Raw genomic sequence first — 13,557 nt, 5'->3', positions numbered from 1 at the left:
CACCTACTTATGTAAGTTCATAAATCTTACATGTATTTGATATACTAATTATGTGTGTGGAATGTATGCAAATTATGATGATTATGATGAAAATATGTATCTAAGCTAACAAATCTTATGCGTATGCACCTACTTATGTATGTTCATGAATCTCAGATTGTCAATCTCAAATGTCATTATTAATATTAGTTGTCAAGTTATTTTAATAAAATGATTAAGATTATATATTAAGTTAATATTGAAATTGATGATTACCTATAATTGTTGACCATGCCAATGAAACTTGTATTTTACTGTTAATAGTGGCATGAGATTGTATGAAAATCATTTAATCATGTTTGTTAATTATAGGAACCATATCATTTTCAACATAAAGGTGCTTTCTTTTCAAAATTTATTGGCATCTTATTTATGATGTTCAAAATGTAAGATATTCTAAAACTTGGATTTGAAAACTTGTAAGCTTTTCATTTGATATGACATTTAATTTTTATATATTAAGGCTTTGCTTAACGTTTTAGATTGAGGCAAAAATAGGTTTTGAAGGGGCCTTGAAACCCTTAACAAAAAAGATTCTACAAGGTTTAGAATCAAAACATCAAAAAAGAAATCCAAGACAAAGTAGGTTGTGGAACAATACATATGGCAGCCAAAGGACCAGCAAAAACCCACGCAGGTAACAATCCAAACATCCACAAGCAGGGACCTCAAGATTTTCCTTTAGCATTGCCCTTGTGGGAATGAAAAGTCATATCAAAAGAGGGCGTAGAATTCTTAGATTTCTTTTCCTTAACAGTAATCTAGCCCTCTTCCACCTTAGTAGCCTCATCAAACCAATTCGACGAACCCAACGCTGATCCATCAAAATTTTGAGAAAGAGCACCAGCAACACCCTCCTTCTCAGAAGCGCGGTAACTCCCCACAGGCAGAGCATCAACTTGAACAAATTCGCTCGAGGAATTAGCAGGAGGGGCATGAGACTACAGACTAGCCTCAATAGCCCCTCCACCAGAAGCCAAAACAGTCAGAGAAGAGGCTGCAATATCCTAAGCAACCATTTGAGAAACCTTATGAGTTTCAGTTTTCTTCTCAACCATTAATGCTCATTAGAAGCACCCTTCCACCATGAGGTCGACAAAGTCTTCTTTTCAAGCCCACAGCGCTGAGCCGCATGACCCATTTTGAAACATCTTCGACACCTAAAGGGAATCCCTTCATAGTCCAAGGTTTGAACCCAACTGCCCTTAGAAGAGTTGATAACAATCTCAGCAGAATCCCCAAGAGAAGGCTTTGCTTAACGTTGTTTGATGTTTATATATGAAATCTATATGCATCAAGATGATGCAGTCTTAGGGGAGAAGGATGTCACATCCCTTGTTTAATGACTTTTTATGTTTATTCAATTTTAAAATTAGTATTTAACAAGTTAATGATATTATTTGGTTGTGTTTCATTTTTATCTAATAACTAGGATGTTTATTTGTTTGGAATAAATAATTATTGTTCGTTTAATAAATAAAATATTTTATAGATAAAAATTAGTACAATTATAAATAATAAAAGTACTTTTCATATATAGCTTTTGAAATGATTCAAGTTTAAAGATTATCTACATTATTGTTATTCACTAATTAATTGGCTATCTACTTTTAGCAAAAGTATTGGAATGGAATTAATGGAACTTTGATTCTTTGTAGTAGACGCTAGAAAATAAATAAATAAAACTGTAAAAAACGCCTTAGAATACAGTTAGAGGCCCTTCCAAAAAGGAAAGAAAGTTATGGCATGGGTTGAGAAGATTAAAAAACTTAAAGGAATGGAGAAGTGAAAATTAATGGACAATGTAGACAAAGATGAGTTTGGAATTTACATCAATTGCAAATTGAGTTTCTTACACATTTTAAATACATGTTATGTTTTATATTGCAATCATGGTATTCCTTGATAACAAATTCCTTAGTGTGCATACCTTGTCTATGTTAATTTATGAGATTATTTGTCTATGTTTCCACACTTTGCATGCATGTCAACAAGCATTTGTATATTGCTTATTCTTCTACATTTCGCATGAATGTCCACCAAACACTTGTATTTGTTATGATTTTTTAATGGGATGTGGTTTTATGTTTGTTAATTAATTTTATGTAAAAATTTATGACCCTTTTTAAAAATTATTGTGTTCATCTTATGGCCATTGAATTTCATGGCCATTTGTCCAAATAACTTGTCACAATTCTACTTTAGTATTTTCATATTTGCTAACTAGAGTAAGGAGTTTTGCATTATCCCTTCAAATCATATTGTTGTATATGTGCTTATTTTGCAATCCTCACGTAGGGTTTGTACTAGTGTTTCCTTCTAGATATACCAAAATGAGTGTTCCTCACTCCACTTCATCATTTGTTTCTTTCTTTTCCAAATCTGTCCAAAACATCTCTTAAACATTCAAAAGTCAATATAAAGACTACTCTTGAGTGTACCCAAGAACATAATGAGAAAATATAACATTTGTTTCAATTACAATCTTTATTTTCTCAATAAAGACTATTGGTGAGTGTACCCAAATATATAAGGAGCAAATACAACAATATATTCAGTTTAAATCTTTATTTATTTAATAATGATATTTTTTAAGTGTACACAAGAACATAATGAACAAATACAATAATTTATTCAATTTCAATCTTTATTTTCTCAATTACAACTAAAGTAATGAGCAAATACAACAATTTATTCAATTTCAATCTTTATCATTTCAATTGCATTGTTCACTTCTTCAAGAATGACATGGTGTACTTGATTTGCTTCAAGTACATTTACACTTATGTGAAGAATGTTGAATTAAAATGTTTGAATATATTGTGTTAGTCTTCCACATTTTAATCTTCCAAGATCAAAAAGCTCATAGGATCATTATTTTAATGACAAAAATATATCAATATACATCACATACTAATTCTTCCATTATGTTACTCTTACACCTATCTATTTATATAGAAGCTATAACAAGAATACATTTTACTAATATGTTATTCACCTTTTTATAATTTGATATTAACCTAAATATATTATGTTAGGCATGTGATTAAAACACATTTTTAATATTATAAAGTTTTAAAAAAATAGAAAAATAAAAAAATAAATATTTTGCCCAAGTTGATTTATATTAAAATTGAAATTGTACTAGCAGTTGTTGTGAACTTGTGAACATGTAATATTTATTAGTATTTTTGTTTTATTGGGAGGTCAATATGACAAATAAGTGTGAGTGCTGTTCCTTTTTATTTTCTCTTTTGTTATCAACTACACATTGTGAACATGTAATATTTATTAATATTTTTTGTATTTTTTGAAAGGTCAATATGATTCCCCTATTCTACAAACAGGAGGGCAATGTGCTAGATCCAAAGCTTTATCAATTTATATTCAAAGCTCTGTAATATTCTTTAATAGGGATATAGTTCTTATCAATAATTCTGAACATGAAATATCTTACTTCCTCTATTGCTCCTTCCTCTTTGCAAGATCTACAAGGTTGCGAACGTATACTTTGCAAATTTGTAAAACAGTAAGAGTCCCACAAAAGATTCGCAGCTTTCGAGAAAACGAACCTTGGAGTATCCAGATTTCAGTTTATTTTTCAGCTGTTTGAACTTAACATAGGAGTTTCTAACAGTCTATTCGTAAGATCAAAGCAATCTGTTCAAAAATGCCAGCTCCATCTCAGAGCAGAGATGAAATAAGTAGCTCCAAAATCCGAAACTAATGAAGCTTTACTACATCAACATTTATGCAGAAATGCTTACTTGAAACAAGAAACCTACGAAATTTCTTAACCAGGTGATAAAATATAATATACCGTTAAACCCTAATACAAAAGGTAAGATGTTACTGCTACGAATCTGAATGATTTACACCGTATTAAATGAATAATAAGTCGAAACAAACAAAAATCCCTCACCATTTATTAAAATCCCAAAAACAAACACAGGGCAAAAACCTGTAAGATAGGTTTCCATGTTGTCAAGCAACAATCGAATCGCCCATGCTTACGCGGGGCAACCGAAACGATATCTCGACTTCAATGTACTCTGTTGTATAAAGGAAAAATCGCATTATGAAGTTTGCAGACTTCCTCCAAGAAACAGAGATGACAAAAACAAAACGAGAAATACCACCGCATACAAATCAAATTGCATTCCAAAACCGTTTAGAAGAACCCGATGGGCGAAACACAACTTCAGGAACGACTTAATTTTACTTACTTATGTCCAACTAAATATACATTCTGAAACCCTACGGCAATAAAAACCCTAAATCCCTGATGCTTTCCCAATTTCGACGAGTCACAGATCGATCGGAAACCCTAATCCTTATAAGATCATTTCTAATCGCATTATTTTAATATGATAAAAAAAAAAATTTAAAAATTAATTAGAATGCAATTTTTTTTGGGTTAAACTATGTTTATTAGTACTATTTCTCTTGTAAACAATTGGCTGATACTTTTTTCTCTGTTATAACAGGGGTATGCAGCATAATAGATAGATTTGTCAAAGGAGCATAATATTTGTTAACTTAATAGAACTTGAGTTCATCCAACACTATTTTATTTGCTTTGAGTAATTAAATTAATCTTATATTTACCAAGGTATCAAATTATGTTTTTGGATTGATATGACATTCTAACCCTAACTCTAAAGTTTATCAGAACTCTAATTGTAAACCTTGCCCTAATTCTAAACGTGATAAATATTTATTCATTGAAAGTTCATTTAATTATAGAATAGATATATTTTACTTAACTTCGATTTAATTTTTTTACTTTACAATTTTTGAAAAATTATTTACTTAAACTAACTCTTTAGCAAATGAAACATCTATAATAAAAGTCTTAAATAATTTTAAAAATTCAAAACTAAAATAACATAAATATTTAATAAATAAAAAGGTTGTTCATATGGGAATAAAATATTTTTTAAAATAACATAAATATTTAATAAATAAAAAGGTTATTCATATAGGAATAAAATATTTTTTAATTTTATCACATGGATCTAAAATATTTTATCATATATAATCTTTTATTTTAATTTATATATTATGCTTTCCTCTCTCCCAAAAATTAAAATTGAAGCATTCCTTAAAAAAATATTAAATAGAATTGATGCTCTGCAAAAAAGATTAGAAAATTTGTTTGATGGCAACACACACAAAAGCACAAGAAACAAACGTTAGTGTTAGCAACAAAAGATTATTCTAAACAGGCATATCAAGAGAGATATTAAGCATGAAATAGAAAGCATATAAACATAGAATAAAATAGCTAATCAAGATGCTCATAGTTGCTCCTCCCTTGTTCCTCTCCTCTCCTAGTCCCAAATGAGTGTAGCTCTCAGCTTTTAGCACTAGCCATGGATGCCATATGGAGATTCAAGATAGTTGAATATGATAAGCAAATGCTATGCAAATGTAGATAGTGATGCTATGAGAAAGCTCTATGCTAATGTCAGTATAACAACAATACTCTAATGCTTCCTCCTTTGCTTGAGGAGAAGGGTTCTATTTATAGAAGAAATGGGGAAATGAAGGGTTAAGATTGAGTAATCTTGACAAGGGTTAGGATTGAAAGATATTCAATCCATGTGAGACTTTCAACCCAATCCCATGTTGACAAATGTCACCATGAGGAGGCTTGAGAGGAGAGATAAGGAGCATTAAATGCTTGAGGGGACATGATGGTTACCCTAGTCAAAGAAATAAATGCTTTGAAGAGACACATGGGTTACATGAGGGTTAAGTTAGGGGTCAAAGTCCTTAACCATGGGTGCAAGTGGAATTAACCATTAATGGTCATGTAAGAGCCATAAGTGGTTTGGAAGACTTTAGAGGTTAATTTGTTGAACACACAAATCATTAATTGCTTTTCAAAGACTTTGGAGTCTTTGAGAAGTGACTCCAATTTGCTTAGGAATGTGACAATATTTAGGGGATGGATTAGGTTAATTAGGAAGGGTTTAAAAGAATCTAGAAGGGGTTTAGGCATGCAAGTGGATTTTGTAGGAAAATGCAAGTGGGAGGAATTTTGGTATTTTCAATTAAAATAAAATCATTTATTTCAATTAAATGGTGTAATTTGCATTTGGATAAATATTCAAATAAATATTAATTTATTTAAATGAGAAAAAGGAAGATAAAGCATTAAAATGCTTGAAGACTTTGAGGGAAACCATTAAAGGCTTAAGAAGACTATAGAAGGAAGCCATCAAGTTTGAAGATTTTAAAGTCATTAAGTTTGAAGACTTTAAGGGAAACCATAAAAAGTTTGAGAAGACTCTAGAAGGAAGCCATTAAGTTTGAAGACTTCAAGGGAAACCATTAAAGGTTTCAAGTGGGTGAGGATAAATAGGATTTTAAATAAATAATTTATTTAAAATAGTTGTGCAACTTGCATTTGTAAGAAAATGCAAGTGGGTGGAGGATAAAGGTGATTTAAATAAATGATTTATTTAAAATAGTTGTGCAACTTGTATTTGTAGGAAAATACAATTGGGTAGAGGATAAAGGTGATTTAAATAAATGTTAATTTATTTAAATGTGAGAGGTGGGATATTGGGGGAATTTAAATAAATATTAATTTATTTAAATGTGAGAGAAAATTTAATTAAATAAATATGATTTATTTATTTAATTAATGGTCTGAATTTGGTTAAGTGAATTAAATCAAATAAATTGAATAATTTATTTAATTAATAGGAGAAGAGGGTTAAGATGAATTAATTAAATACATTAATTTAATTAATTATTGATTGATGGTTAAATAATCTAAATACTAAATATTCATTTAATTAAGTGGACAAATTTATGTGACTACATTTGCCCCTCTTTGAGACGGTGCAGTTTTATCGCATCGTTTCAAAGAAAGAAAAATAGGTGTGAAGAAATGTCCCATAAAATGTAAATTTAATGGGTGGTATGCCCCCTCGAGAGATGGGCCAAATTTTATTTTTTTTATTTTTTTCTGAAAAATCGTGCGGTCTCTTGAAAAAGAATGAAAAGTGGAGGGGATGTAGAATAGAAGAAATTAGAACTAATGATGAAAGAATGGGAGAAAATGGAGTGAATATGAAGAAACAACAAGCCAGCAAGTACCCTGAGGTCATGCAAGAGATACATAGCAGATGTAGTGTGAGGTTTGGATTGATGCTATACAATTGATCAAAATTGGTTGGACAATCTGGTGCAATCGGTTTAATTGCCCTAGTCAAGTCAAAATGTGACAGTTGATGTCAGTTGGTCGCTTGGACATGATAAAGTCTGAGTAAGTGAATCGAAGTGACCTGATGTGACTTAGACAATTGATATAATTGCCTGATGAAGTCAAGGTATATGAAGCAAAATACTCGTTGAGACTTAGACAATTGATGTAATTGTCCATTGGATTGTGTTTGATTGGTTGATCAATTGATAGTGTGTGCGTGGGATGGATGATTGTGGTGAATCATAGCAGCCCCATTGAGACTAGGTCATTATGATAAATGTCTGTTGTAGTCTAGGTTTGCCATAATCGATTACGTGTTGAGACCCGAAGATACTTGATCAGAGTATCTGTTGATAGTCTAGGTGTGCATGAGTTGATGTACCTATGCAGATAGAGTAACTTTCTTGACTTATTGGATGACTTGGGATAGGAAACACAATCCCTCCTATTTAGAGATGGATGGTGATGAACGTGGCTTGATTAGGTTGATTGGGACACGATGTAGGGTATGTGATGGTGATTATCGAGATGGGGAGGGTGCGGGGGGTTCAATGTTAGATAGAAGAAATGGAGGACCTATTACATTCCTATGGAAGAAGAGGAAAATAGAGTATCCATTGTCATTACTATGTATGAATGATATGCAGCTATTTATGAATGTATGGATGGATGGAATGCAACAGAATGCAATATATACAAATGAGATGGAATGATGATCCATGGTGCTTTATTTTTCATCATTGAGCTTTAAAATGTTGTAAGAAAATACAAGCAACTTGACATAAAGATTCAAGATGACCAGAGTATTTCTTACATGGATTTTGATATAGCAAGTTAATACAAGCAACTTGATATAATGGATCAAGTTGACCTGAGTATTGCTTGCAGAACAGACAAGGATTATCTCCTTTCATGCATGACTTGGATCGTCCTCCTTGATCTTAGGCTGATCATATCCTGAGACAAGTGCATACCGTAATAAGAGATAAAACCTTTATCCAGTTTGGAAGAGGTAGGAGGAACCAAATAAAAAGCATTGTACCTGCAAACAAACAGTATATACATAAAGAATAAAGAATATAGATCCTTGGTAATGGTTCATGCTCATATGGTCGAGGTATACATTGTAGTCAGCAAGCTGTAGTGATCTATGACTCTATTTTGCATATGATCACGTAACTTAGTGAACTTCCCACGTAGACACCATTAGTACATGCCCCAGAACTTCATTGGAAATAAATCGCAGAGGATACAAACAATTGCGGCAAGAACCTAAAATAAATAACCCATAAATCAATCAAGTATATGATAGCTTAAACAGAATTTTCTTGTCAAAGAAAATGTCATCTTGTCTTTGTTTTGGTAAGGAAGGATGCATCCTTGTTGAAGACAGTTTTGAGTGTTGATGTTGATTGTTTTGGTCAATTTGAGAAGTGATCATTGTGCGAGGATTTTTTCAATGCTTGTTTGGTATCTGCACAGACGAGTATTTACAATGTGTTGCCATGTTTTTGTGTGATTTTCGATGTTTTCTGATGTTTTTGGTTTTTTTGTGAAACAATTTTGAATGTTTTTGGATTTTGAATTGTTTGAATGTTTTTGGTATTTTTGTTGAGACATTTTCCAATGTTTTTGGTATTTTGATGATTGCTTGAATGAAGAACTTAATGAATCATAAAACAATGTAGAATCCACTTCCATCAATAGGTTAAAGGCATTGCCCCCAGTTTTAGACATGACTATGAAAAAGCAAGATGCAAGATGTATGGAGTACTATCATAATTACAGAGGAATAACAAGCCATGGTTTTGGATGGATGGATGTATGTATGAAGTAGATGTGATCGCAACAAGTCTGAAAGACAATGGAGCCATAGCCTTTACGAGTGGCGCCTGTTTGCCAGGTTTTCACCATCGTACTTACCCAAGGTGCCAACCGGAGTGGTTGTTCACCGTTTGGATGCATGATTTTTCTTTACTTTTTTTAATGTTTTTGCATTTTCTTCAGGACATTTTTCTGGATGTTTTTGGTATTTTCTGGTATGTAGGGGAGCCTGATGCTCTATACACCTTAGGTATAAAATCGTTTTAGGTGCATGTTGTTGATTGGATTTGTAAGCAGTTCTCCTTTTGATGTAGCCAACTGATATGCCCCAAACCCGAACACAGCAGTGACAACATATGGGCCGAGCCAGTTTGATTCAAACTTGCCCTGATGTTCTCTGTTTGGTTGGTTGCGAGGATTCTCTCGTAGAACAAGATCACCTACCTCAAATGTGCGAGGTCTAACTCGGTGATTGTAGCTTCTGCTCATGCGCTGCTGATAGGCTTTGAGATGATTGTATGCAGCTTGTCGCTTCTCATCAAGTAACTCTAAGTCTTGAAGATGGGATACTCTATATGCTTCATCATCGATGAGATTGTGCAAGGAAACCCGTAATGATGGTATCTCGACGTCAATAGGCAAGATAGCTTTTGCACCATAGACCAATGAATAAGGAGTTGCACCTGTAGGGGTTCGAATGCTAGTTTGATATGCCCATAGTGCCGGATTTAGTTGAACATGCCAGTCATGGTCGGCATCATTGACTGTCTTGTTTAGGATCCTTAATATGTTTTTATTGGATGCTTCGGCCTGACTATTGCCTTGTGGGTAATAGGGAGTGGGAAAGCGGTGTTGGATATGAAATTTCTCACAAAGTTCGCGGACATCCTGATTTTTGAAAGGAAGACTGTTATCTGTGATGATGGACATGGGTACACCATACCGGCAGATGATGTAGTTGAGGATGAATGAGGCGATCTGCTTGCCGGTGACTTGGGTAAGTGGAACAGCTTCGATCCACTTTGTGAAATATTCGATGGCGGTAATAATGAATTTATGGCCATTGGATGAAGATGGATGAATCTTACCCACAAGGTCAAGGCCCCATTGACAGAAAGGCCATGGTGTCGTGATTGGTTGCAGTTCCTGGGCCGGTGCATGTATCAGGTCGCCATGAACTTGACATTTCTTGCATTTTCTGACAAAGTAGTAGGAATCTTTTTCCATAGATGGCCAATAGTATCCATTGCGCAGGAGTTTCTTGGCTAGTGACGGACCACTTGAGTGAGTCCCGCAAATTCCTTCATGGACTTCTTCCAAAGCCTTTGTTATCTCACCTTGTTCCAGACATCGAAGGAGAGTACCATCAAGACTGCGGCGGTATAGGGTTTCAGCAATAATGGTATATCGAGCAGTTTGGCGAATGAAGGTTTTACGTTGGTTATTCGATTGGTTGGGAGGAAGGGTGTGATCGCGGAGATAGGTGTAGAACTCACCGTACCATGGGGATTCAGAACTGACAAGGTGACATATCATTTCGGATTCGGGGATATCATAAGCGGGAATCCAAAGCTATTCTACCAAGAACTCATAGCGTGTTGAATTTTGTGGAAGATCTAGGAGAGATGCGATGGTAGCCATAGCGTCAACAGCTCGATTCTAATCTCTTGGTATCTGCTCAAGAGTGATAGTAGTAAATGATGTCTTTAGAGTGTCCACCATTTGCTTATATGGCATGAGTTTATCATCTTTGGTTTGATATTCATCTGTTGCTTGTAGAATGACTAGTTGGGAATCGCCATATACTTGCAGTTCTTGTAATTTCCATTGTACGGCTAACCTGAGTCTGTGATCAAGGCCTCATACTCTGCTATGTTGTTTGTGCATGGAAATGTGAGCCTGTAAGACTTCGGGATGCTATCACCTTGAGGTGTGATAAACAGAATTCCTGCCCCCGAGCCATGTCTAGTGTATGAACCATCAAAGTATAGTTTCCATTGTTGTGCTGTTGTGATCATGAATATCTCTTCATCTGGAAAATTGGAAATGAGAGGATGATCACCTATGAGAGGCACATCGGCCAACTGATCTGCAATAACCTGCCCTTTGATAGCTTTACGATCGACATACTCGATGTCAAATTCACTTAGAATCATCACCCATTTGGCCAAGCGACCTGTCAATGCTGCTTTGCTGAGTAAATACTTGAGTGGATCAATCTTTGTAATGAGTTGTACCTTGTGTGTTAACAGATAGTGCCTCAGTTTAGTGGCTGTCAGGATTACTGCTAGGCAAGCTCGCTCAATAGGTGTGTAATTGAGTTCATAGCCCACTAGTGTGCGAGAGATGTAGTAAACAACACACTCTTTTCCTTCTGTATTATGTTGTGCCAATAGTACACCCAATGTTGTACTTGTTGCTGAGATATAGAGTAACAATGGTCTACTTGGATCTGGTGGGATCGGCAATGGTGGATTCATGAGATAGTCTTTAAGCGTCTGAAATGCTTGCTGGCATCGAGCATCCCACTGAAAGCAGATGTTCTTGTGTAGCAGGTGTGTGAATGGGTGACACTTATCAACCATTTGTGCAATGAATCTTTGGATGGATTGAAGTCGTCCTTGTAATGTCCTTAACTGACAGATATTCTTTGGAGGTGGCATGTCCATGATTGCTTTTACCTTTGCTGGGTCGACCTCAATACCTTTGCTTGAGACAATGTATCCTAGAAGCTTCCTGGAGGTTACTCCAAAGACACATTTCTTTGGGTTGAGTCGAACATGGTATTGTTCCAGTCTATCAAAGATTTTATCTAAGATGTGGAGATGCCCTTCTCTGGTGAGTGATTTTGCTAGTAAGTCATCCACATAATCTTCCATCATAGTATGCATCATGTCATGGAAGATAGTGGTCATTGCTCTTTGATAGGTTGCTCCTGCATTCTTGAGACCGAAAGGCATCACATTCCAGCAATATGTGCCCCATGGACAGGTGAAGGTTGTCTTATGTTGATCTTCTGGTGCGATCTTTATCTGATTGTATCCTAAAAAGCCATCCATGAGTGAAAGCATGGCATGTCCGGCTGTCAGATCCACTATGATGTCGATATTTGGAAGGGGGAAGTCATGCTTAGGACGGGCCTTATTCAGATCTCTGAAGTCAGTACAAATGCGGATGTTCCCTTTTGGTTTGCCGACAGGAACAATGTTTGATATCCATTCTGCATAATCAATTGGTCTAATGAAACCAACATCTAGGAGTTTCTTGAGTTCTATTTTGACTAGTACTGCAATTTGAGGATGCATCTTACGAAGCTTCTGCTTGACAGGTTTGGCTCCTTCTGCGACGGTGAGGTGATGCATGACTAAATCAGGATCAAGCCCAGGCATGTCTGCATATGACCATGCAAAGTTGATCTGACGCTTCTGGAAGAACTCTATAAACTTAGGTTGTTCCTCTGGAGTGAGAAGAGATGCTAGATGTATGAGATGAGGATTTTCAGGAGTCCCCACATTGTATTCTTTGGTTTCCTCGATGAGAATCATTGATCGTTCCTATTGTGCATTAGCAGGGAGAATGTCAAACCCTTCATCCTCAGGCGCCTCAGAGAGGTTTTCACCATTGGATATGCTCTTTCTTTTTACTTTTGTTGGATCAAATAGTGCCACAGTGTGGTTTTCACTGGAAGATCCATGTTTTATTGTTATATTTTTGCAGCTGAAAGGTTTGGCATCCGCCCTAAAGTATGTTGCGCTATTAAGTTCGATGGCGAATCCAGCTTTGTGATCCCCGCTTGGTAGGTTATCCCTTAATTCCAAAAAGTCAATGATGGCCTCATCATTTTGGAAGAAGTCAAGGCATGGGGAATTTGGTTGGTTCCATTCGATGAGTTTAGGGTGGATAATGGGCATTACTTCATCGATTAAGTTAAGTGCGTTAGATGTATCAGTGAGGGTTAAGACGTTATGGTGAAGGTCGTTAATGGTACTCTCCCTGTCAGAATCAGGCGTAGGATGAGACGTAGGGTCTGTGGAAGATGTTTCCAGTTTAGGAACCCAAGTGGTCTTTATCTGTGCTTCTCCATAAACAGGGATGTCTTTGCGTGGTGGAGGTGGTGATGTGTCTTCCTCATCTAAAGTGTTAAGTTGTACAGAATCAAATTCCCCCTCATGTGAGTCAGTCTCTGAGTCACTTTCCAGCATCTGATTACTATACCATACTGGTATGTCCTTGGAGTTAAATACTGCAGGTGTGATTGGTTGATGTACCTTTGTAGTGATCGGTGTTGCAGGAAGGTCGATGGGGATTAAAGGATCTGGTACAGGGAGTATTGGTAGTGTTGACTCAGTGGCTTTTGCTGGAACTGCTGGTGCCATAGATGCTGCTGCGGGTTCTGATACAGTTGCTGATGTTGATGATGTCTTCGATGTTTTTGTTGTTGCGGATGGGATTACAGGCTTGATTGGTGGGAT

The 13,557-nt window shown here is 35.4% G+C and overlaps 1 long non-coding RNA gene and 1 other non-coding gene across 2 annotated transcripts; both read right to left on the bottom strand.

Moving 5' to 3' along the window:
• Positions 1 to 3,937: 3,937 nt before the first annotated feature.
• On the bottom strand, positions 3,938 to 4,335 carry LOC131856012 (uncharacterized). The gene is made up of 2 exons (XR_009358125.1): positions 4,186 to 4,335; positions 3,938 to 4,091 (listed from the first exon to the last, which is right to left on the bottom strand). It is a non-coding gene; the product is annotated as an uncharacterized LOC131856012 (long non-coding RNA).
• On the bottom strand, positions 4,018 to 4,142 carry LOC131039299 (small nucleolar RNA snoR111). The gene has a single exon (XR_009104614.2). It is a non-coding gene; the product is annotated as a small nucleolar RNA snoR111 (small nucleolar RNA).
• Positions 4,336 to 13,557: the final 9,222 nt, after the last annotated feature.

Source organism: Cryptomeria japonica, chromosome 6 (assembly GCF_030272615.1).
Source record: "Cryptomeria japonica chromosome 6, Sugi_1.0, whole genome shotgun sequence".
NCBI classification, from domain to species: Eukaryota; Viridiplantae; Streptophyta; class Pinopsida; order Cupressales; family Cupressaceae; genus Cryptomeria; species Cryptomeria japonica.
This window is presented reverse-complemented; position numbering and strand designations above follow the sequence as displayed.